At 37.5% G+C, this 25528-nt stretch overlaps 1 long non-coding RNA gene across 1 annotated transcript in view; it reads left to right on the plus strand.

The window, feature by feature from the left end:
* The first annotated feature begins 204 nt into the window (after positions 1-204).
* Positions 205-25528, plus strand: part of LOC116580190 — a 53527-nt gene continuing 28203 nt past the window's right edge. Inside the window, exon 1 of the long non-coding RNA XR_004281541.1 lies at positions 205-284. This is a non-coding gene — a long non-coding RNA (uncharacterized LOC116580190). The remainder of the gene's footprint in view (positions 285-25528) is intronic.

Genomic DNA, 25528 nt, shown 5'->3' on the forward strand with positions numbered 1-25528 from the left:
AAACAAATCTAATTTTGTCTAAATTATTTAGACTGACTTGCAAGGCTCAGCTGGGGAGTTGGGTGTCAAATATGGCAGAACTCTTCTTTTTACGTTCCAAAATCAATAATCTATAATCTCCAGCTGCGTGGCTTATGCCGGGGGCTGGGCAGGTGCAATTTAGGAACCGAGAGTCCTGCTCTCAGGCAACAATTGTTTCTGATGCTCACCAAAGCCAGTTCTCACTCCTCTCCTGCTATCACATCTGTTTCCATGGAAATGGACACCAGCTCAACTAAAACAAGGTAACTGAGGTTTTAAAACAGTGATTATTTGGGCTCTCAGTTTCTATGGAAATCACAGTTAGCAGTTAAGGATCACTATTTAGATTTTTTTTTTTTTTTTCATGCTTGATGTAGGATACCAAACTCTGTGCAGCAGTCTTATCTGTAAAATGGAGATGATCATAGTACCTGCCTGATAGGAACTCTCTAGATAAATAAAGGCAAATAGCAAATTATAATGTATATTATAATGTGTATTATAATCTATGTGCAGGTATTAAAAAACAGTGCTATGGTGAGTGATGAATGGTAGGTAAAATGCTTACATTAAAAAGTTAAGTAAAAAAGAAAGATAAAAATTGTCTAAATGTTATCATACCAATAACTGAAAAATACGCGTAGTGAAAAATTGGAAGTATTATTGTGAACAGGATTTTCAATAGTGAACTCACAGATTATTTTCATCTTTGCAAAGTGGGTCTATGTTCAGTGTTTTATATTAGCTTCGAGAATTATGAATTGCTTTATGTGACACATTTTATGTAAGTTTGATTTTCATATATTTCAAATGTTCCAAAAAGAACCTACGGGGAAAAAGAATGGTGGTTGCTGGGGGCTAGGGGACGGGAGAGGGGAAGTTGTTCAGTGCATACAGTTTTTCAGGATAAATAAATTCTAGAGATTGATTGTATAACCATGTATATATAGTTAACACTACTGCACTATACATTTAAAATGGTTAAGATGGTTAATTTTATGTTATGTTTTACCTCAATGTAAAAATTTGTTTCTAAATAAGACACTGAGAACTCCCTCTTTGTACTGCTATAGAGTAATCGCTAGCTTATGTTATTACGTGAAAAAAACAAGGTGCAAACAACAACAACAACAACCACAAAACCAACTGTGAGTGTGTTTCTTGGGTGCAAAAAGCTGTTTTTTTATTTATATAATATGGAATGACGTTTTGAATTCAACCACTTGATAAAAGCACTTCTAAGAAGTTTAAAATGTCTTGTTGTAAAATAAATGAGCATTCTGTGTTATTTGGGGTAAAGTTTAGTTCTTCCATACTGGACTGGAGTTCCAGTTTCTTCCACTCTCTTGCGGGATTGAGCAAGTGGACTTTGTTCAGATGCTATTACCAATGACGTTTGTTGTCTGACCCTCCTGTGGCTGGGGCTTAGAGGGTGGTCTTAGATTAAGAGAAGTAACGTGACAGTTGAAGTAATACGTAGTTGAAAAACAAAGCTTTCTACCAAGAAGAAAGTTGATTTTGTTTTATTTGCCCTTCCTGGGAGCTGATTTGGTCGGTGTTTGCCCACTGCCTTTACTCTATTTTAGCTGGGAGAAGAGCTATTTCTCTTGTCTCTGTCTCTGCCTCTGTCTCTGTCTCTCTCTTTCTCTCTTACTCCCTCACTCGCTCTCTCTCTCTCTCTCTCTCTCACATACACACTCTTCTTCTTTCTATAATGAAGCTATGTCTTAGATAAATTGAAGAGCTATTTTATGGATTTCTTTTATGAGAAACTAAAAAAAAAAATAGAGAATTGTTAAAAAGTAAAACTTCTGAATCCTGGCAAGCTGCTCTAATGTACTGCTGGTTGAAGTGACCCAGTCTTTCTGAAAATAATAAGGCAGGATATATTAAGAGCCTTAGCAATGTTTATACACTTCAATACATTAATTCCTCTCCTGGGAATTTAACTTAAGGAAATTATCCAGAATGTTGACAAAGATGTCCTTTGAAGTGTTATTTTTTCCTCCAAGGAGAAAAACTGAAACTAACTCCAACATCCTTCAGGGGTGAATGGTTAGTAAATTATAATGCACATACACAAATGGGTCTTTGTGCAACCATTAAAGATGTTTACAAAAACAATAAAATACTTAGGAATAAATTTAACCAAGGAAGCGAAAGACCTATACAACGAAAACTACAAGACTGATGAAAGAAATTGAAGAAGACACAAACAAATGGAAAACTGTCCTGTTTTCATGAGTCAGAAGAATTAATAATGTTAAAATGTTTATACTGTCCAAAGCCATGTATAAATTCATTGTAATCCTTATCAAAATCCCAATGACATTTTTCCAGAAACAGAAAATAAAATTCTACAATTTGTATGGAACCATGAAAGACTGAAGAGCCATAGCAATCCTGAGAAAGAAGAACAAAGCCAGAAGTACCATAATTTCTGATTTCAAACTATATTTCAAAACTTTAATAATTAAAACAGTATGGTGCTAACATAAAAAATAGAAACATAGACCAATGAACAGAATAGAGAGCCCAGAATTAAACACTTCTATATTTGGTCAACTATTATTTGACAAGAGGAGCAAAGAATATTCAATAGGGGAAGGATAGTCTCTTCAATGAATGATGTTGGGAAAACTGAATGACAACACGCAGAAGAATGAAACTGGACCCCAATCTTATATCACTCACAAAAGCTAACACAAAATGGACTAAAGATCTGAACATAAGATCCGAAACCATAAAACTTCTAGAAGAAAACATCAGGTTTTGGCAACAATTTTTTGGATAGGAGTCCAAAACCACAAGAAAAAAAAGAAGCAACAATAAATAACTGGGACTACATCAAACTAAAAAGATTTTACACAGCAAAAGAAACAACAATATGAAAAAACAAGCTATGGAATGGTAGTAAATACTTGGAAATCATATTGGACAAATGGCTAATATCAAAATATATAAAAAATGCGTACAGTGCAATAACAACAATAAAAAGCCCCAAACAATCCAATTCAAAAATGAGCAGAGAAAACGAATAGACATATTTCCAAAGAAGATACAGATATATGAAAAGATTCATGAGAAAAATGTTAAACATCACTAATCATCGGGAAAAACGTCAGTCAAAACCACAATGAGATATCACCTCATACTTGTTAAGATACTTATAACCAAAAAAGCAGGAGATAAAAGTTGGTGAAGATGGGGAGAGTAAGGAAAGTTTGTGCATTTTTGGTGGGAATGTAAGTTGCTACAGCCATTAAGGAAAGCAGTATGGAGGTTCCTCAAAAAATTTAAAATAGAACTGCCATATGATCGAGCTTCTGAATATGTATCCAAAGGAAATGAATTCAGTATCTCAAAGAGATATCTGAACTCCCTTGTTTATTGTATCATTATTCACATTTGACAAGATATGGAAACAACCTAGGTGTCTGTCAATGGATGAGCAGATAAAGAAGATGTCTCACAGACACAGACACAGGGAATAGCCGTCAACCATGAGAAAGAGGGAAATTCAGATGTCTGGGTGCTCAGTCGCTTAAGTATCTGTCTTCAGCTCAGGTCATGATGGTCCTAGGATGGAGCTCGGCATCGGACTCCCTGCTCAGCCAGGAGACCTGCTTCTCCCTCTACCCCTGCCCCTTGCTTGTGCTCTCTCTCTTTCTCAAAAATAAATAAATCCTTAAAAAAAAAAAAAAAGGCAGGAGGAAATTCTGCCGTTTGGGACAACATAGATGGATCTTGAGGGCATTATGCTAAGTGAGGTAAGTCAGGCAGAGAAAGACAAATTCTGTATGATTTCACTTACATGGGAGTCATAGAAACAGAGAATGGAGGTGAAGAATTGGGGAGATGTTAGAAGGGTTAGAAGTTGAGTAAATTCTGGAGATCTACAGCACAGCATTGTGACTACAGTTAACCACAGTATATTGTGCTCTTTAAAGCTGCTAAGAGTAGATTTAAATGTTCTCACCACAAAAAAGAAATGATGATTATGTGATGTGATTGAAGTTTAGCTAACAAAGGTAGCAGTCATACAGCAATATATAAATGTAGCAAATCAATATATCGCATACTTAAAACTCACACCTTATTATATGTCAACTATGTCTCAACATAAAAATAAAGCCTCTATGGAGAGAGTTTTAAAAACATTTACAGGACACCTGGATGGCTCAGTGGGTTAAGCTGATGCCTTCAGCTCAGGTCATGATCTCAGGGTCCTGGGATCGAGCCTCACATCAGGCTCTCTGCTCAGCAGGGAGCCTGCTTCCCCCTCTTTCTCTGCCTGCCTCTCTGCCTACTTGTGATCTTTCTCTCTGTCAAATAAATAAATAAAATCTTTAAAAAAAAAAACATTTACAAAGTTTTAAAAAATAAATTATTATGGTTTGAGTACCAAAACCCAAATTTGGGTTGTAAATATAGTTTATTTGTATCTATGTAATAACATATAAACCTTTAATAACATATCAAATGGAAAGATAGCCAAACAAAATTATCACAATTTATTTTTAAATTAATTTTAAAAATTGAGATATAGTTCACACATAATACTATATTTGTTTTGGGTATACAACATAATGATTTGTTATTTGTATATATTACTAAATGATTGCTACAAAATCTAGTTAACGTCTATCACCACACATAGTAAATTAATTTTTGATTATAAAAAATGCATGAATATATTTTTTATTTTAAAAAAAAAACAAAGCTAAATCCCCTTTGACCATGGTGCACAGTCTTAACTATCCTCCCTCTGTGGGATAATCACTTGTATTAATTTGGTCTATTGGATTTTAAAAAAATGTTCTTTATACTTTTCTATTTTCTGTCAAGTTTTCTATATTTCTGTGTTAGCTATACTACTTTTATAGTGTACATATACGTTTTTGCAGTCATAAAATGATTTAAAAGAGAGCTACAAATGAGAGCTACAAACTAAAATAATCGCAAGATACCATTTTGCACCCATGAGGCTGGAAAATATTTTAAAAATATAACAACACAATTTGTTTGCAAGGGTATGGGGAGGAGTAGAGAATATCTATCCATTGCCAGCAGGAGTTTTTGTTGGTACAACTACTTTAGAGAGCATTTTATAATACACAGGATATATCTTTTTACTCAGCAGTGACACTTCTAGGCATATGTTCTAGAAAAACTCTTACAACAGATACAAGAAAACACGTTTTTAAATTTAATTTAATTTTATTTTATTTCTTTTCAGTGTAACAGAATTCATTGTTTATGCAACACACCCAGTGCTCTCTGCAATACATGCCCTCCATAATACCCACCACCTGGGTCTCCCAACTTACCACCCCCTGCCCCTTCAAAACCCTCAGGTTGTTTTTCAGAATCTATAGTCTCTCATGGTTCATCTCCCCTTCCAATTTCCCTCAATTCCCTTCTTCTCTCCATCTCCTCATGTCCTCTGTGTTATTTGTTATGCTCCACAAATAAGTGAAACCATATGATAATTGACTCTTTCTGCTTGACTTATTTCACTCAGCATAATCTCTTCCAGTCCCGTCCATGTTGCTACAAAAGTTGGGTATTCATCCTTTCTGATGGAGGCATAATACTCCATAGTGTGTATGGACCATATCTTCCTTATCCATTTGTCCATTGAAGAGCACCTTGGTTCTTTCCACAGTTTGGCGACCGTGGCCATTGCTGCTATAAACATTGGGATACAGATGGCCCTTCTTTTCACTACATCTGTATCTTTGGGGTAAATACCCAGGAGTGCAATTGCAGGGTCATAGGGAAGCTCTATTTTTAATTTCTTGAGGAATCTCCACACTGTTCTCCAAAGTGGCTGCACCAACTTGCATTCCCACCAACAGTGTACGAGGGTTCCCCTTTCTCCACATCCTCTCTAATGCTTGTTGTTTCCTGTCTTGCTAAAGCATGTTTTAAGGATGTTCATTATACTATTGTTTATAATCGTAAAAAGTTAGAAACAAACTAAACATGTATTAGTAAGGAACTACATATAGCAGTAAGACATGTGTTTATAAGATAATATGGTAATATAAAACTAAAAAAATATTAATTTAAGTGAATGATACAGTCTGAGATTATTTATACAAAAATTTAGAAATGTACAAAATATTTCCAGTTAAGATGGGATAATCATGTTGCATCCTGTTTCTAGTATAACTAGAATAACTAGTATAACTGTTTTTAGTATAACTAAAAGCCCTGGACAGAATGGATGGAATGACTATCTGAGGACTCCAAAGAGTAAATGATATCAGGCTGACTGAGGAAGAAAATGTGAAGTAAGATTGATGTGTTGGTTACTGGGTATTCACCCTAAAGATACAAATGTAGTGATCCAAAGGGGCACGTGCACTCGAATGTTTACAGCAGCAATGTCCACAATAGGCAGACTATGGAAAGAAACTAGGTGTCCATCAATAGATGAATGGATAAAAAAGACGTGATGTGTATGTGTGTGTGTATGTGTGTGTGTGTGTGTGTGTATGAATATTATGCAGCCATCAAAGCCCCCCACAAAATCTTGCCATTTGCAATGACGTGGATAGAACCTAGAGGGCATTATGCTAAGCGAAATAAGTCAATCAGAGAAAGACAATTATATGATCTCACTGATATGAGGAATTTGAGAAATAAGACAGAGGATCATAGAGAAAGGGAGGGAAAAATGAAACAAGATGAAACCAGAGAGGGAGACAAACTGTAAGAGACTCTTAATCTCAGGAAAGAAACTGAGGGTTGCTGAAGGGAGGGGGTAGGAGGAAGTGGGTGGCTGGGCGATGGACACTGTGGGCGGTATGTGTTATGGTGAGTGCTGTGAATTGTGTAAGACTGATGAATCACAGACCTGTACCCTGAAACAATTAATACATTATATGTTAATAAAAAATATATATTACAAAGCTTAAAAAAAAAAAAAAAGACTGATGTGTTGGTGATTTTTTTGCCTTTAGTTTCAAGGCACCGGAATCCTAGAATATATTGCTCATGTAATGTGGATAGAAAACATTGTGGCATCAGTAGCTAGTCAGGCATCTAAAATTCTGAGGAAGATGGAGCCTTCTTTCAACCCTATTTTCTGAGGAGTAGGGGAAGTTCCCATTGCTTCTCTCTCTTTCTCTCTATCCTCCACCATTTGTCCCTGGCAGCACACTCAATGGTGAGAAATGCACAGTCCTCTAGGGAGACCAAAACACTGGATTTCTAGCCAGATAGAAAGGGGTCCTGGGAGAGAGTGCGGAAGTGTGGAGAGGAGGAAGCTTGACAAAGGGATCCCATGAAGTTGTTGTGGGTGAACTCTGGATCTCAGCCTCCAAGCTGCACACGTGTGGATTTGGTTTTAAACAACATACAGACTACTTTGAGAAATGAACTTTGGTGATGAATGACCATCCAGGTCCCCAGCTACCCCTAAGGAGCACATACAGAATGCATCTGAATAACACTGCAAAATTTGGAAAGCAGAACTTGAGGTTCTAACCACCCTTCAAATGTCCCCAGGCTATACTTATAACCAACTGGTTAAGGGTTTAAGGGCCAAATGGTTATAAGTTTAGGGGCTTCCCTGACCCTCTCAGTTTTGATGATTCCCTAAAATGACTCGTAGAGCGCAGGGAATTGCTCTACTTACGTTTACAACTTATTATAAAGGATACATATAGGGTGAGATCTGGCAGCATCCTGAATTAAGACTTTCCATGCCCTCTTCCTATGGAGTTAGGCCATGTCACCCTCCTAGAACACCAATATATTCACCAATCAGGAAGCTTCATTGAGCTTTGGTAACGAAGTTTTTATTGTGTTCCATTATATAGGCATGATTGATTACATCTTGGCCATGTAATTGAATTCAAGATCTAGCCCCCAGCTTCTCCACAGAGATTGGTCTGACCCAAGGGTCAGTATCCTTTAATCACCTGGTTGGTCTTTATCATGGCTAAGTTCCACCCTAAAGTTATTTAAGCACGATTAGTCACTTTATTTGCATTACAAAGACACTTCTGTCACTTAAGAAATTCCAGGGGTTTTGGAAGCTCCCTGCCAGGAATCTGGGACACAGAGCACACAAATTCTTTTTTATACCACAGCATCTAATAAGTACTCTTTGATTAGGTTGAGAGATTCTATCCTCCCCAGAAGATAAAAGACACGTTCCAAAGGCAGAAAGCATGCTATATTAAAAGATAGAAGGAAAGCATTTTTAAATGATATATCTTGCTCCTGAATTTAATTCAACTTAAGGTTCATATAGCTAAGCAATTCAGTGAAAGCTTTTTTAAAATAAGAGTGAGTAAACAGAATTTTCTTTGACTCTCAAGTTTGAGTTTTGTAGGTGTTGGTAGTGTGTTTACTAGAAATTCTTTTCTATTAGCCAAAGGTAACAGTTTGGGAATCTTTGCTTTGCAAAACACTCTGTTTCACAAAGCAGGTCCCTAGCTGGAATGTGTTTCAGATGCTTTTCAATGTTACTGAATTATTTTTCTGCAAGGAAGTGTTAAGAGTGAAAAAAAAAAAGAGATAGAATTGAATCCTAGGATTAGTCAAGTTCTCATAGGTCTTTTAGTTCAATTCTGTATATGATATCAGAATTATTTCACAGTATTTCCAGTAAGTTCACCGAGCTTTTTTTGCCTGAATAGTTCCTTTGATGGGGAATTTACTACCTCCAGAGGCCATCCGTCTCATATTTAGACAGTCCTATTTGTAAGAAAATTCTTCCATTATATTGAGATGAAACTAGTCCCAGCATATTTTTCCAACTTATGTTTCTAGCTCTGTTCCTTGGAATCTATTAATGAAAGATCCAAGGGACCTGACAAAAAGATGAGGGACATTCTTTCAAAGATGTGGGAAAATAGGCATTCTTGCAGGTAGTAGAAGGGTCTTGATGGCCCATGACTATTTCAGTTTCAGGAAAGATGATGGTTAAGAACCTGTCCTATGGCTCTTCTTAACTATCAACCAGGAATTTTAGCACAAAAACTTTAATAATAATGATCATAAAGGAGGTAAATAATAGCTAACATTTTCGATGCCATTATGTGCCAGGTACTCTGCTAATGACTTTCCTTGCATGATTTACTTAATTTTTAAAACAATTCTATGTGGTAGATACTATTGCTGTCATCAGTTTACAGATAAGTTCACTGAGGCTCAGGTCAGATAAATTTCTCAAGGTCCCTCAACGAAGGGAGCTAGTTCCAAACCTTAAACCTTAATTCTAGAATACATATTTTTAGTGGTTAATATAACACTGAATTCCACTTTAGTTTTAATGACACATATGGGTTGTTGATTAGTTTTCCCTGAAGACAAGTCTTTTGTCTTCATATCTTCGTGTATGCCATTTGCTCCTGGGAGATGCGCTATTACCTTGGACAGGGGTAGGGCAGTTTGGGTAGCTGGAGTCCATGGGTAAGTTGGCAGCAAGAGCACAGGTGAAAACAAAACAACCCCCACCAAATGGTCTCTTGTACCAGAATCTATTTCTGTAACTGATGACTTCAGAGTCTATTTTTTAAATCTAGACAACTTTCTTGGGAACATCCCACTCCAAGGCATGTTACCAGCTGGATGTCACTTCACAATAACTTTTCCAGATGATTAGTGCCACCAAGAATGTTGGCCTGAAATTGCCTCACAGATTAGTAACTGTCCAGGGTCATGGTAATTTAATAAGTGAAGGTTCTTCTGGGTTGAGGATGACAAATAGCTTTCACAGTGAAAGGCTCAGAGCTGGGGCAATGAAAATAAGGTTTTAGGGAATGCCATCAGAGAATGAACCCAGGGTCGGTCTCCATTTATTTACTCATTTATCTACCTTCCTGTGGTATCCGACTGTACTTGTTCAGGGTACCTTAGTTAATAAAATACACACAGTTTCTGCCCTGTAAAATATCTTCAAGAAATCCATCCAGGCGAGGCATCAGGGGACTACAGGGATGAATCATGTGTCACTTCTGCCTTGGAAATCAAGAGATCAAAATGAAAGATAAGATGGCTGCATGAATCACAATAATGCAAAGCAAGACATGTAACAAGTAATCTAAGAGAAAGAGAAGCAAAATGATGAGGTGACCACAGGAAATAGGGGTCATGTCTTCTTGTTGGGAACCAAAGAAGACTTCATCAAAAAGGTGGAACTTTAATCTAGAGATCACAAACTAGAGACACCAACATCTGAATCTAGCTCATAGATGTGGGAAAGGTAAAAGATAGCCTGCATGAAACCACATTGGCTAAGCATAGAAACTGTATAGAAAAACTGCTTTGGGCTTGTTGCAATAGGGATGAAAGAGATTGAGTTTGAAAGGTGGGCCAGGACTAGGGATAGCCTTGCGAAAGACTTGAAAGTTTTTTTTTACTGAGTATATGCCAGAAAAGGGTCTTCATAAGGTAGAATCGTCCTATAACTCCCTACCCCTTCTCTCCAAGAGAACATTTAGTTAGGAATGATGGAGACGAATATTATCAAAGGACTTGAGTCATTCCTACTTATTTGGTGATAGAATTATGAGCCAAAAGGAGTTATCATTATAGGACCGGAAATCCCTCTTGGGGATTAGCAGATATAATATTTTTGTGATTAAACCAAGAAGTAAACACTTTTTAAATTGTATGTTACTGTGAATAAAATGCATTCTGTTTGTACTTCATTTTTAATATAATACACAAATAAAGATTCCTAATGTAGCCAGCTCTGAGCTATGGCCCCCTTGGACTAAATCACACCTGCCATCCTTCTCCCTGCTCTTCCAACCAGCCAGTCTCTGTTTGCCCTGGGTATTTCAGGTTGGAAGAACTCCACCTTTAGTCGCACTTTATTTTCATTTGATATGCCTATTATGGGTCTTGCTGATCTACTCATAGGCAGTTTTCCAGGAGACCTGTCTCACTTCATGTAGATTAAATCAATTATGCTGATTCAATTCCACTGGCAGCACACGTGGGACAGTTATTACCGGGTCCTCTACTTCTCATTCCTGATTTAGATATGTAGCTTATTTTGATCACCTCTCTTCTTCTTGTACCTCATCTCTGTCTGGATTCAGGTCCTGGGGTTACTTTCTCTTTGCCTGAGGAATGGTGAATTTAGCTTTGCCACTTCAGAGTCAGTATAGAATTGTTTGAATGCAAAGTGCCACCAGCCATGTGGCTAAGTCTTGGTGCCACAGAAACTTAGCTGGCTTTTCCAGAATGTGGTGACACCATTAAACAGATCTGGGAGACTTGGCCTGTAGCTCTGACTTTGCCAGTAACTTTCTGTGGTGGACAACAATGGATTGTATCCCCAGTATCCATTTTCTCTCCTCTTCACAATAGCATCCAACATTTCTCAGCCATGAGGTTTGGGTGAACTGATCTGACTCCCAGCTCTCAGGCTAGCTCTGTTTGCTTCAAACAAGTCTGTATATCCCATTGCAGTGACCACAATAATGAGTTCAGAGGTATACTGCACACCAAGCCATGTGAGGGCCAAGCTAAGGCCAACAAAACCAACTTCCGGAGCATTGGTTGGATTATTGGGGAAATGGTGTCCAGTGGAGAAATATGTAATTGTAGTTCTGGGTGTCTTAGGGCCTGCTTTGGTGCCACAATAGGAAGCCATAGAGGGAGGGATAGAGGAAGAGGAGAAGAGGGAGGAAGGGAGGGAGGGAGAGAGAAAGTGACCTTAATCCCAATCCCAATCCCAGTCTCATCATTGGGGTCCCAGATCAAGTCTTATCTAAAGTTAGATATACACCTTTGGAATATTCAATTATATGCACCAATAACTTCTCTTTTTGTGTAAGCCAGTTTGGATGGAGATTTGTATTTCTTCGAGTCAAAGTCATCTGAACTGCTGTGTGGTATTTGGTAAGCTATTTTCCCTGTCTGGACCTCAGTTTCTTCATCTGCCATGCAAGGGCCCGGCCTGGCGAAACTCCATTCCAGCTTTGAGATTCTGAGACTTCTTGATCTTTTACTTCCAATTCTTTATAATACCCCAGCCATTTTCCCTGAGGAAAAAAGAAAAGTGTGCATATAGATCTTCTCATTTATTGTACTGTAGTTAGTGGCAGGGGTGGATCAGGAAAAGCCACTCTGAGGGAAGTGTTTATTTTTATTTGAGGCATGAAGAATGAGGGATGGTGAAGATGGTATACATAATATGTACTCTTCAGGTAGTGGGAGCAGCCAGTTGTAAATGGGAGATTTGGGGGACGGATTGGTTTGATGTCTTCACATCATAATTTTAAAAGTAAGAATCTGTCCAGTCTTGAGTCTACATGCCCACTCCTTTCCCACATCTGCCTTCATAAAGATCCCCTGCTCCCTTATATATTTCTATTGTGACTACAAATTCCTTGAGGACACAGGTCATGGTTTAATCAAATAAGTGCCTCTAGAGTGCCTAGCACAATGCTTTCTATAGACACGATGAGTTGAATTTCAACCCACAAGATGAGGAAAGTCTCAAAAGTGGGAAAAAGCAAGACAAACTTTGACAACATAAAGGACAATGGGTCTTACATAGGAAAGGAAAGGAAATGGGGCTACAGAATTATATTTAGAGAGAGTCTCAGATGCCAAGATAAAGTACTGGGGCCACAAATTGCCTTTATATAGAGAACTAAATAACAAGGTTATCAAAGGACACATTTGTGCATCTGAAATGCATTCCATCCCTTTAACAATCCAGGCCATTGACAGATCATTTGGCAACAGGGGATTTGTGTGAGCTGAAAATACATTATGCTCTGGAGACAGCTTGGAGAGTTTCTGGCTTTAGCTTTTACTCTTGGCAAACTTCCAAGAATAATCAGTTATATATTTAGGCTCATTCCTCACAGGTGTGGACAATCAGGGTCCTGGGAAAGAGGATAACTTATGTAGGAATGCAGCACGTTCAGACAGTTATTGGAGGTGGACCCAGCACAAGCCAAGTCCAGCATTGATCTGCCCTGCTCCAACACACACATATTGTGTTTAGCATCTGCTCTTATCCATATCCTCAGAGGAACCTGGAGTCTGAGCATGCTGTGAACTACTCTTTCAACTCAAACATGTCCAAAATATCCAAAATGCAAACTCATTCTTGTCCTTACTCAACCCTAATCTTCTGCCTGACTTACACATTTTTACTTTTTTTAATGGGGCTCCAATATCTTCTCAATCTTCCAGGCCTTACAAAATGACAGTCATCTTAGTCTCCACCTGCTATTGCTGCCCCTTCATCTCGTCTGTCTTTGGGTCTTGCCAGTTTCACCCTCCTCGTCTTGTCCTCTCTCTGGTAAGGGCTCTGATGACTCTATGCTCATTTTTCATTGAGGCTTAGTTGAACAACTGTTACAATCAGTCTTCATTTTTTAAACAAATTCAAACTTACAGGAAGTAAAAACAATATAAACCATCTAAGAACACATTGCTAATATGATGCTCCATTATCCTTGAATATTTTGGTAACTGTGAAAACCGTAATACAACCGTCAAACTTGGAAAATTAAAATTGATACATATTGTAATGTCATTCAGACTTTCCAAGTTTTCCAAATTGTTCTAATGTCCTTTTCAGTAAAAGGTTGCAGTTCAGGATTACATGTATTTAGTTGTTTTGTCTATTTAAGTCTTCCTACATTGTAAAAGTGACTGTCTTTCCCTGATTTTTGTGACTTTGACATTTTTGAAGATTATAGACCACTTATTTTGTAAAACATCCCTTGATTTTGATTTGTTTGATGTTTCCTCATGATTAGACAGGTTAAACATCTTTGAAAGGAATATGACAGAAGTGATAAAATGTGCTTCTTTTTGTGTTTTATTAGATGGCACACAATGACTTGTCTCATTACTCATTACTGGTGACGTTAACTTTGATCATTTACTAAAGTGCTATCTATTAGGATTTATAAAGTTATTCTTCTTTCTTGTGTAACTTACAAGTTTTTCTTGGGAGGGAGATACTTTGAGACTATGTTGATATTTTATTTCTCCAAACTTTCAATTTATTATGTCCATTGATATGCATTAATCAATTTCTTATTTAGCAAATTAGCAATAGCCTGTTAGTATCACTCATTTTGTTGCACAAATTATCTTAGATTTGAACAACAGAAGCCCCCTTAAGATGACTTCTGTGTCCCTTTGGCATGTCCCCATCAATTTGAACACCTAGACTTATATTGTTCTTATCCTACCCCAGCCCTAAAATAAATAATTTCTTCAAGGATCCCTGAATAAATGAATAGAAGAATGGTATTTAAAAACCCAGATCTAGTGTGACTATTGATATAGGGTGTCACTGCTCCAAGGCCTTCAGAGTGATGAGTTAGGGAATTTATATTTACACATTTACATCTATATTTATTTCTATATTTATTTCTATATATTTAAAACCTTAAGTTCACACCAGTTTCATTTACTCATTCTAATTTACATAAAACCTACCATCTGAAGTGTTTTTACTTTTTAACAGAATCTTTTGAAGAGCAGAAGTTTTAAATTCTGATGAAGTTCAATATATCAGATTTTTCTTTATGGATCATGATTTTTGCATCATATCAAAAAACCTTTGTCTAACCCAAGGTCACAAAGATTTTCTGCTTTCTTCTAGAAATTTTATAGTTACAGGTTTTACAATTTTGCCCGCAATTCAATTTGTAAATTTATGTATGCAGTGTGAAGAATGGGTTAAGATTCATTTCATCGCATATATATATCCAATTAACCCAAACCATTTGATAAAAAGACTATTATTTCTCTAATTGAACTGTCTTTTTACCTTTGGCAAAAAACAGTAGTTGAGGATGACATCAGCAAGATGGTAGAATAAGAAGATTCTGGCCATCATTCTTCATATGCCCCCCCCAACCAGATATGCCAAATTAAAGCAATGTATTGGCCCAAATATTATTATGAATATTCCAGAAATCAGTTGGGTAGCTGAGGAACCCAGTAGAACATGTAGACAAGAAAAAAATGATGGAAAATATTGGGAAATTTTGTAATGTTTTGCACACTTTAGCCCTTTCCCCACCCAATGCAGTGCATCCAATTAGGAAGAAACCTCTGAAGTCCTGGATCCTCCCTTGCGAGAGAAAGGAAAGAGTAGAATTTGTGTTCAACATTCTGACTTCAGTTTGGTGACTGCCTAAGAGACTGTTTTATGACTTGGGACACTGATGACAACAGTGGCATTGTTTAAATGCCAGATTGTAGACCATGCTGAAAATAGCTGGCAAGCACTGCAGAATGTTAGAGCAGCAGGAAGTCAGAAGTTCCAAAGGCATGCATCAGGCGAGCAAGAAATTATAGGCAGAAGAATACAATAGAAGCAGAAACAAAAACTCCTGAGAAGAATCAGGGGTGAGCCTCTTAGAGAAATTAAGATAGATAAAAGCAGACATATATACTGAAATAAAAGCACACACAAAAGCCCAGAGAACATGAATGTTAAGAAAGGTTATGAGAGGTCCCAGAACCTCCAGGAAGGCTGATTAGTAAAGGTCTTCCCTTGCACAAAGTCAGTCTATAAAGACTAAGAAAGTGGCTGTTGAGTCAAATGCTCAAATATTAACAAAAGATCACAAGGCATGCAAAGAACAGGGATACTCTTCCCAATGGAAAAAAAAAAAAAAAAAAAAGAATCAGAAATTGGCCCTAAAAATATACAGATCTCTGAATCACTGACAAAAAAATTTGAAAAAAAAAAAAAACTGTCTGGAAAATGCTGCATGAGATAAAGGAGAACTAAAGAGAATCAGGATAAAGATGCAGGAACAGAGTGAGAATATCAACAAAGAGATAGAAACTATGAAAGAGAATCAAACAAAATTTCTGGACCTGAAAAATACAATAATTACTAGAGGGGGTTCAACAGTCAACTTGATTAGGCAAAAGTAAGAATCAATAAACTTGAGGACAGGTCACTTGAAATTATCAAGTCAGCAGCAAAAGAAGAAAAGAATGAAGAAAAGTGGAGAGAGCCTAATGGATTTACTGAACACCATGAAGCAGGTAAATATGGGAGTCCCAGAAAAAGAAGAGAGAAAGAAAGAGGCAGAAAGTCTATTTGAAGATATACTGCCTGAAAACTCCCCAAGTTTGAGGAAATAAATGGACATAAAAATTCAAGATTTTCAAAGAATTTTAAGTAAGATAAACCCAAAGTTTCCTACACCAAGACACATTATAATTGAACTGCCCAATTCAACAACAAAGAGAGAATCTTGAAATCAGCAAGAGAAAAGTGATTTATCGTATATAAGAGAGCCTCCACAAGATTATCAGTGGATTTCTCAGCAGAAATTTTGTAAGCCAGAAGGCAGTGGGATAATATATTCAGAGTGTTGAAAAAAACAAAAACAAAAAAAACAAAAAACACCTGTCGACCATGAATACTATATCCAGAAACTGTCCTTCAAAAATGAAAAAGAAATTGAGACTTTTCCAGATAAGCAAAAGTTGAGGAAGTTCATTACCACTAGACCTGTCCCACAAGAAATGCTAAAAAGAATCCTTCAAGCTGAAATAAAAAGATACTAGACATTAACATGAAGCTATATAAGACTGTGAAGTTCTCTAGTACACGTAAATCTACAGAAAAATAGAGAAACTGAAGCATTTTAATTGGGTGCATAAGTCTAATTTTAATTATCATGTATAGGTTTTTTTTTTTAAAGATTTTATTTATTTATCTGATAGAGAAAGATCACAAGTAGACAGAGAGGTAGGCAGAGGGAGAGAGGGAAGCAGGCTCCCTGCTGAGCAGAGAGCCTGATGTGGGACTCTATCCCAGGACCCTGAGATAATGACCTGAGCCAAAGGCAGCGGCTGAACCCACTGAGCCACCCAGGCCCCTATCATATATAGTTTTTAAAAAGCATAAAAATAATTAATAAGCATAAAAAATATAAATGGGCACATAATATATAAAGGTGTAATTTGTGACATTAATACTGTGTAATGAGGTAAGAGTAGACCCGCAAAAGAGCAGTTTTTGTATGTCCTTGAAGTTAAGTTATTAGTTTAAAATAGATTATTATAATTTTAAGATGTTTTATGTAATTACAATAATAACCACAAAGAAAATAAGTATAAAATATACACAAAAGGAAATGAGAAGGGAGTCAAAAATATGTCACCACAAGAAATAAATAAAACACAAAAGAAGGTAGTAAGAGAGGAAAGAAAGGACAGGAAATCTAGAAGATAAACAGAAAACAATTAAAATGGCAATAGAAGTCCTTCTTTATCAGTGATTACTTTAAGCATATGTGGATTAAATTTCCTAATCAAAAGATATAAATAGGCTGAATTGATAGGAACACAGGCTCCAACTAAACACCACCTATAAGATTCTCACTTTAGATCTAAGGATACACAGAAGCAGAAGGTGAAAGATTAGAAAAATATTCCCTGCAAATATTAACCAAAAGAGAGCAGGAGTAGCTCTCCCAATATGGAACTTTAAGTCAAAAACTGTTACAAGAGACAAGTAAGTTGTTATATGATAATACAAAAGGGTCAATTTACCAGGAAGATACAATTATAAATCTATATGCACCAAACATCAGAGCTCCTAAAGATATGAAACAAACTTGGCACAACTGAAATGAGAAATAGACATTTCTACAATAATAATAAGAAACTTTCAATAATATAACAAACTGACAGAAGATCAATTAAGAAACAGAAGGCTTGAACAACATTATGGACCAATTAGACCTAACAGATATACAGAACACTACCCTAAATCAGCAGAATACACATTTTTCTCAAGTGAGCATGGAACATTCCCCAGATTAAGAATCTGTTAGGCCATAAAATAACACTTGAAAACAAATTTTTTTTAGAGGAAGAGTGTTCCATACACATGTGAGCAGGGAATAGGGAGGTGGTGGGGTGGCAGAGAGGGACAGAGGGAGAGAGAGAATCCCAAGCAGGCTCCACACCCAGTGAGGAGCCCAACCTGGGGCTCAATCTCATGACCATAAGATCATGACCTGAGCTGAAATCAAGAGTCAGGCACTTAACCTGAGCCACCCAGGTGCCCTACAACTTGTCACATTTTAATTAGTATTGTAATATCTTAAATTCTTTAAAACAACTGAAACCATGCAGAGTGTCTTTTCAATCACAATGGAATGAATGAAATTAGAAATCAGTAGCAGAAGGCAAGCTGGAAAATTCAAAAATATGTGGAAACTAAATAACACACTCTTAAACAACGAATGAGTCACAGAAGAAATGATGGGGAGTTTAGAAAATTTCAAGACAAATGAAAATGAAAGCACAATATAGCAAAATATGGATTCTGTGAAAGCAATTTTGAAAGAGAAGTTTGTAGCTATAAATGCTTACATTAAAAAAGAGGAATGGATCTCAAATCAATAACTTAACCTTATACTTCAAAGAATTAAAAAAAGAAGAACAAACCAAATCCAAATCTAGTGGAAGAGAAATTATTAAAGGTTAGAACAGGGATAAATAAAGACTAGAAAAACAATAGAAAAAATCAAGGAAGCTAAGAATTTTTTTGAAACAATCAACAAATCAACAAAGCCTTAGGTAGTTTAATACAAGAGAGAGAAGACACAAATAAATAAAATCAATAATAAAAGAGAGAACATTACAAATGTTACCACAAAAATAAAAATAATTAAAAGAGACTAATATGAAAAATTAAATGCAACCAATTGGGTAATATAGGAGAAATGGATAAATTACTGGAAAAATATAACCTATCAAGACTGAATCAGAAATAAATAGCAAATCAGTACACACCTATAATTGGTGAGATTAAAGCAGTAATCAAAGACCTCCCAAAAAAGAAATCCAAAAAAGACTTCACTGGAGAATTCCATCAAATATTTAAAGAACGAACACTAATTGTCCTTAAGCTCTTACAAAAATTGAAGAGAATGGCAGCTTCCAATCTCATTCTGTGGGGTTAGCATTATCCTCCTGCCAAAGCCGGACAACGATACTATAAGAAAAAACAAACAAACAGAAAAAGCAAACAAAACAAATAGAAAACTTCCCTCAACACCCAAAAGGCTTATAAAAAATATCTTTGATGAATATTGATGTAAAAATCCTCAACAAAATATTATCAAGCTTAAATCAACACCATATTAAAATGACCAAGTGGGATTTATTCCTGGAATTCAAGGATGGTTCAGCAACAAAAATATCAATCTGTTTAATATACCTCATTAACAGAATGAAGAGGAAAAAGCTATATGATCATTTTAATTGGTGCAAAAAAAAAAAGCAAAATTTGACATCCTTTAATGATAAAAATAATCAACAAATTAGGAATAAAGCAAAACAACTCCAGCGTAATAAAGGCTACATATGAAAAGCTATTAGCTAATATGAGCCTCAATGGTGAAAGATGAAAAGGTTTTCCTCTAAGATCAGGAATAAGACAAGGGTGCCTACTCTCACCACTTTTATTCAACAAAGTTATATTTATTCAACAAAGTTAAATAAGTAGAATTTGTTATTGTTAGCTACAGCAATTGATGAAAACAAACAAACAAACAATTTAATAAATAAATAAAATGTTTCCAAAATGGAAAAGAAGAAATAAAATTGTCTGTTTGAAGATGACATGATATTATATGCAGAAAACTCTCAGGATTTCACACAAAAATTTGTTAGAACTAATAAATAAATTGGACAAAGTTGGAGGATACAAAATCAACCCATAAAAATCAGTTGTGCTTCAACACATTAACAGTGAACAATCAGAAAAGGAAAATAAGAAATGAATTCTGTTTACAATAGCATGAAAACGAAGAATGAAAAAGAAGGAAACACCCAAACTTAACAAAGGAGATAATAGACTTATACACTAAAAACGACAAAGCATTGCTGAAAGTAATGCAAAAAAACACAAATAAATGGAAAGATTTCTTTCGTTTATGGACTGGAAGACTTCATATTTTTTAAGATATTAATACTTCCCAAAGCAACCTATAGATTCAATGCAATGCCTATAAAATGTCAATGGCATTTTCTACAGAAATAGAAAAATCTATGCTAAAATTCATATGGAATATTGAGGGATCCCAAATAGCCAGGACAGTCTTGAGAAAGAAGAATATATTTGGAAGCCTCATGTTTCTTGATTTCTAAGCATGCTACAAAGCTACAGGAACCAAAACAATGTAGTACTAGGATGAAGACACACATATAGGGGCACTTGGGTAGTTCAGTCCGTTAAGCATCTGCTTTCAGTTCAGGTCATCATTCCAGGGTCCTGGGATTGAGCCCTTTGTCAGGCTCCCTGCTCAGTGGGGAGTTTGTTTCTCTCTCTCCTTTTGCCCTTCCCCCTGCTCATGCTCTCTCTCTCATACACACATACCCTCTCTCAAATAAATAAATAAAATCTTTTTAAAAAGACAGACATAGGGGCACCTGGGTGGCTCAGTGGGTTAAAGCCTCTGCCTTCGGCTCAGGTCATGATCCCGAGTCCTGGAATCGAGCTCCACATGGGGCTTTCTGCTCTGTGGGGAGCCTAATTCCTCTTCTCTCTCTGCCTCTCTGCCTACTTGTGATCTCTGTCAACAACAACAACAACAACAAAAAGACATATAGACCAATGAAATAGAATAGAGAGCCCATAAGTACACCTTTATGTATACAGTTCAAATGATTTTTGACAAAAGTGCCAAGACTACTCAATAAGGAAAGGACCAATGATGTTAGAAAAACCTGATATGCACATACAATGGAATGAAATTGGATTCTTACCTTACACCATATAAAATAATTAATTCCTATGGATTAAAGACCTAACTATAGACCCCAAACTATAACATTCCCAGAAGAAAACATAGAGGAAAATCTTCATAACATTGAATTTAGCAATGATTTTTTTTAATATGACATCGAAAGCATAGGTGAAAGAAATGAAAAGTAGACAAATGGAACTACATCAAACTTAAAAATTTATCTGTATCAAAGGACACAATCAACCAAGAAATGGCAACATACAGAATGGGGAAAAATATTTGCAAATCATATATCTGATAAGAGGTTAATATCCAGAATATATAAAGAATTGCTACAATTCAACAATAACAAGTAACCTGATTAAAAATAAGCCAAGGATTTGAATAGACATTTCTCCAAAGTTGATGTGCAAATTGTCAATTAACATGAAAACATGATTTTTAACACCAGTAATCATTAGAGAAATGGGGCATAAAACAATGAGAGATCACGTCACATTCATTAGTATGGCTACAAAACACAACAGAAAATAACAAGTATTGGTGAGAACATTGGAAACCTTGCACACTATTGGTGGGAATATAAAATGGTGCAGCCACAATGGAAAACAGTATGGCATTTTCTCAAAAAATTAAAAATAGAATCACCATAATGTTTCAATAATTCCACTTTTGGGTCATATCTGATAGAACCAAAAGCAAGCTCTTGAAGAGATATTTGTACTGCACTGTTCATAGTAGCATTATTTTCGATAGCCAAAAGGTGGAAATATCCCAAATGTCCACTGATGAATGAATGAATAAGCAAAATGTGGTACATACATATGTTTCAATTGGCTTGGGCTGCCGTAACAAAATACCACAAATCAGGGTGGCTTCAAAAACAGACACACACAGTTCTGGGGGCTGGAATCGCAGATGAAGGTGCCAGCAAGGTTGGCTTCTCTCGAGTGTTCTCTGACTTGCAGATGTCTGCAGCCTTGCTGTGTCCTCACAACACTTTTCCTCTGTGCTGGTGCCTCCCTAGTGTCTCTTCTTTTTTAAGGACACCAGTCCCCTTGGATCAGAGCTCCACCCTCATGATCTCATTTAACATTAACTACTTTTAAAGCCCTATATCCAAATATACTCACATGGTAGCTAGAGCTTCCACATAAAAATTTGGGGGAGACCCAATTCAATTCATAACAACCCACAAGGAAATTTTATGCAACCTTAAAAAGGAAGGAGATCCTGGCACATGCTACCACATGGGTGAGCCTTGAGGACATTATTATTTACTATCCTACACAGAAGACCTCTATGATTTGATCTTAGAACCTGGCTACTCTCCTGCACCTGGAACACTCATCCCTCCTAACCATATACCATCCTGTCACATGCCTTTGCACACGTCTCTTCTCTCTCCTAGAATATTTTTCCTTCACTTCTCCCATCAGAGGGAGTCTCATCCATTGTTCCAAGCCTACTCAAAATGTTGTCTTCAAGGCTCCTGCTCCTCAGGGAGAGTTCATTTCTCCTTTTATTTGTGCTCCGCCAGTTCTTTGTACAACACACTACGTTATGACCTTTCTCAGCCTGCTCCCTCCACTAATCATAAGCTTCCAAAGGCACATGGCTCTTCCTCTTGTCACCTGTTCCTAGCACAGAGCCCATGTACGGTAGATACTCTGTAATGCCTATTGCATGAATATGGGCACAGGTATGCGAACCATGGTAAGGGCATTGAGACTATCATGACTCAATTAGACTTGGTGAGGCCACCCAGTCCAGTCTTGGCAAAGCATGGCATATATATCAATAGTGATCCACACTATTTTGGTGACAGCTTGGATAGACACTTTTTAAAAATAGATATTCATTTTTTTTTAATGCATCCAAAAAATATAATTACATCTTAAACCTGTGCGTTCATGAATCTCATTGCTTTCCACGGGGCCAAGTAAAAAGAAGTGAGTCATTTAACTAAAATATCTAGTATTTTAGCTAAATAGCTAAGGATTGAGAAACCCCAGGCTAGTCTTTGGCCTCACACTTAGGCAAAATTACAGACTCATGCTCCCAACAACATTCAGAGCATGGCATGTTGCATGAGTCATTGTATTTTTCAGTCTTTATAGCAGGGATGGGGGGACCTGGGGAGGGGACATAAGGGTGTCTTCACCGTGTCTCCACCTGTCTTCCTCAATGCCGTCTTCAGCTTCATCCCCAGTGAGGAATGATGAGGCATTCTTGCAGAGAACATCAGCTAGTTCCTTTCATAGCCAAGCTCATCAGCATTTCTGGTGATTGTGCATTGTGGTATCTGCAAACAAGTGATATATATTCTGCAGCCCTCTCTATCAGGATGCTTGTAAGATACGTGTTAAAAAGATGGGTCTTTGGTTTGCTTCCAAGTCATAAAGACATAAGTCCTCTTTTAAAAATGTTATTTATGCCTAAAGCTGACCTTACAGAAGGGAATGGGTGGGGGCAGGTGGCCACAGGAGGGGTAGAGTGGCAGGGAGAGAAAGAGCGAGATGGGGGGGGCAGGTGGTAGTGGTGTTCTTATATTACAGAAAGATTTTTTTGCCTTACAAAAGGATTAATCACAGGGTTCCTTTTAAACAGAAAGTTTCATGCATTTTAAAAGAGGATTTGATTTACAAGAAACTTTTCAGGAACACAGCTGCTGGGCAAGCAAGCTATTTACACTGACTTGAAATCCATTTTATGAGCCAGGAGTCTGGGGTGTCGGAGGGGGAGGGATGAAACTCCTTTAGTTTTTAATTGACGAGTGATATTGACTAGCACAGTTAGGGGCCTCGGTACTGGGCCTGGGCCAGCATGTTTCTGTAGTAAATATGTGTGAATGTGCTGAGCGCTTTGAGTATTGATTCATTTTTGTACCTGTTTGGCTTTTGCTGTGAAGGGCTTTGTACTTTACTGCTTTAGAGCCAAGCTGGCTTTCACAGAAGCCTGTGTCCGAATGTACTGGGTTGTACAGCATGAATCATCTGGCTTGATGGCCTCTGGGGAGGGGCCTGGCCTTGGACAGCACTGCAATGAGTAGACTCAAAGACATCAGTAGACGGAAAGGGCACCGGGGGTAAGGGAGCCGCACCAGTGGGGAGATGAGATCTTTGCCTTGGAAACAAACCTCGGGGTTCCTTTTAATCCCTTCTCCCCCTCCCACTCCGACTGCTAATCGTATTCTCCCTCACAATTGTCCCACTCCACTGAGTTTTTATTATCACTTCTGTCTTGTGGAAATTCCACACGAGCCCCTGGGGTCCCTGAAATGATTCCCTCTTTCCCTGCTCCCCGCTGCAATGGCACAATAGCAGAGTGTGAGGTTGAGAGCTTCCAGAAAGAGAGGCAGTCCCGCTGCTGAGGCTCTCATCTCGGCCAGGCAAAGAAAGCCACACAAGGCCTTTGTTCCGCAGGTTCTAAGACCCACCTTGATCACTGGCCATAGGATTTCATCCTGGAGCTGGCAAAAGAAGGATCTCACACATACAGAAGAGCTTTTTTTCTCAGAGGGTAAACCTATTAGAAATTCAGTCTCAAATGATGGCAAATGTGCACTGGGTATGTCAGGGAGGTGGAAATTTTTTAGACATAGTTTGCATAATTAGGGGAAAAAAACCCAATGGAGACTGACTTCAAGGGGCTTACAATCTAAAAGAAGAGGAGGGACAAAAAGCATGTGTATTACTCTGCCGAAAGGGAAAGGACCATGTGACAGTGTGGCGGACCAGCTCCCCTCCCCAGTCACATGCCTCTGTGCGACTTGCTTTAGCTGATGACGTGTGAAGAAGCCTAAGAGGCACCGGTGCTTTGCTGGCCTTTATTCTTTCCCTCAGGCAAGTACAGAGCTTCTCTGTCCACTGGGTCCTGAGTGAGAGCAACAAGGATGACAGCGTTGATGGCGATGCTGGAGCAAAGCCCCCGGCTAGCCTCCTGTGAACACACAGCGTGAGCAAGAGATAAACCTTTGTAGTTTTAAGCCCTGAGATTTCGGGGCCGTTCTCTAACACTGCAAAGGCTAGCCCCTGACTGATACACCTGGGCTCTATTCTGAGTAGCTGGAAAGCTTAATCTTAAGTGGATTTTATGGGGGAAACATCAATTTATCTTCATTTTATACTATGTATCTGATGGGTGCTTAGGAAATCAATACAAAAACCGAATTGGGGAAACAAAAGGAGCTTTGAGCTTTGTTCAGTCCAGGCATTTTACCATTGATATTCTGCTGTATTTGCTTGTTCACATCTCTCTCTGTCATTCCTCAGTCCATCCATCAAGCCACTTAGGACTGGCATATTTCAAGTAAACTTCTATTCTGGCATTTTAGATCATTATCATTTATATTACGGATTTTGGCCTGGGTTGGACAATAATACTTCATGCTGACTTCATGTAGTTGTGAGGCTCCATTGAGATAAGGAATTTTGGGGGAGTTAAAATTAGTCAAATGTGCTTATTTGATCAATGTTTATTGAGAATGTGATATCAATGATAGTTTATTGAGAATGTCAGCATAGTTTTGTGTGAGGTCTTGGGGACACAAAGATCAATCACTGTCCCTGTGTTGGAGGGACTTGGAGGTTTCACCGTCAGGATGAACTGAGGCTTCATTTTACTGTGTTGTGTTCATATCTGTAATTTTAATTTCGCCTCAGGTTCACCAATGGCCATCTTCGTAATAGGCACAAACACAGACATTCGAAGGTGTTAATTTGCTTCTTCGTTCCCTCTCTTCAGACCTCCAAGATATTTAATCC

Source organism: Mustela erminea, chromosome 19 (assembly GCF_009829155.1).
Source record: "Mustela erminea isolate mMusErm1 chromosome 19, mMusErm1.Pri, whole genome shotgun sequence".
Taxonomy (NCBI): Eukaryota; Metazoa; Chordata; class Mammalia; order Carnivora; family Mustelidae; genus Mustela; species Mustela erminea.